Source organism: Corvus brachyrhynchos, unplaced genomic scaffold (assembly GCF_000691975.1).
Source record: "Corvus brachyrhynchos isolate BGI_N302 unplaced genomic scaffold, ASM69197v1 scaffold783, whole genome shotgun sequence".
NCBI classification, from domain to species: domain Eukaryota; kingdom Metazoa; phylum Chordata; class Aves; order Passeriformes; family Corvidae; genus Corvus; species Corvus brachyrhynchos.
The window spans coordinates 236,459-237,541 of NW_008236979.1; positions in this window are offsets into that span (position 1 = coordinate 236,459).

Here is a 1,083-nt window from a genome sequence, read left to right on the forward strand (position 1 = left end):
CTGAATTCACCACACCAACTGGCTGCCTGGATGATAAAAATACATGCATGTTTCATATGCAACCAGGAATAGAAGCTTCTCTACTAATGCTCCGAGAACACAAGTAACAAAAAAATTGGACTGCAATCCACAAATAAATTACAAAACAGAATAGCAAGCAGTGAATAATAGTAAAAACCAGACACCAAGGGCTAAATACATAGAAGAGGAAATATCCCTCTGTGTTTCAGAGAAACACTGAGGATTAGACTTGCCCTTCAGCAGAAATGTGTAGTGCACTAATGCTGTCTTAATTGTTTCTGCCATCAGAGTTAAACTTCTTGCAAATGCATTTCAGTGTGACTTTAGTCTTACATGGAAAGCAACAAAAAGCCCAATCAGAAACCCAAGAAACTGAAGTCAGTCACACTAGTTCAGCAAAACCTAGCTGCAAAAAAATAATCAAAACAAAAATACAGGAAACAAGGTAAAACAAAATGAAATTTTTCTTTTCCCTCACCATACCACTTCAGAAGATAATACATCTATTGCACAGGTAGACAGCCCCAAATAATGTTTCACACATCTGTCCAAGGCAACAGGATTATCAGGATTACCTTCTCCATATAAGAATTCTCAAAGATATTGAGAGTAAGGAGAGAAGAAAAAGGGCCTTAATCTAAATGAAAAAGGAGCAAGCACTCTATCTTCTTTTACCATGAAACATAGTTATCTAAGCAATAAAACAACTAAACCAGCAAATGATAGAAGAAAAAAAAAATCCAACATTCAAGTTCACACACACAAAAAAAGAAGCAAAACTTTACTTGTGGTAAAATTACTCCACACATGCAGCTTTTTCACTTTTGACACCCACTACTTACTTACTCAAAACTGCAGGCTGATGTACAAACACTCAGTTATTTACTGTAAACTTGAGGAAACACTTCATCCCTATAATGAAGTCCAAAAAAATCCACATGTACATCTTAATTTCTTTACCTAAATGTCCAAAACAGGCAGTCATCTTCTGGGCATACTGACACAAGGCCTTCACCCCATAGGGCTCCTCACTCAGGACCTGCTCACTCTTGGCTTCAGCAG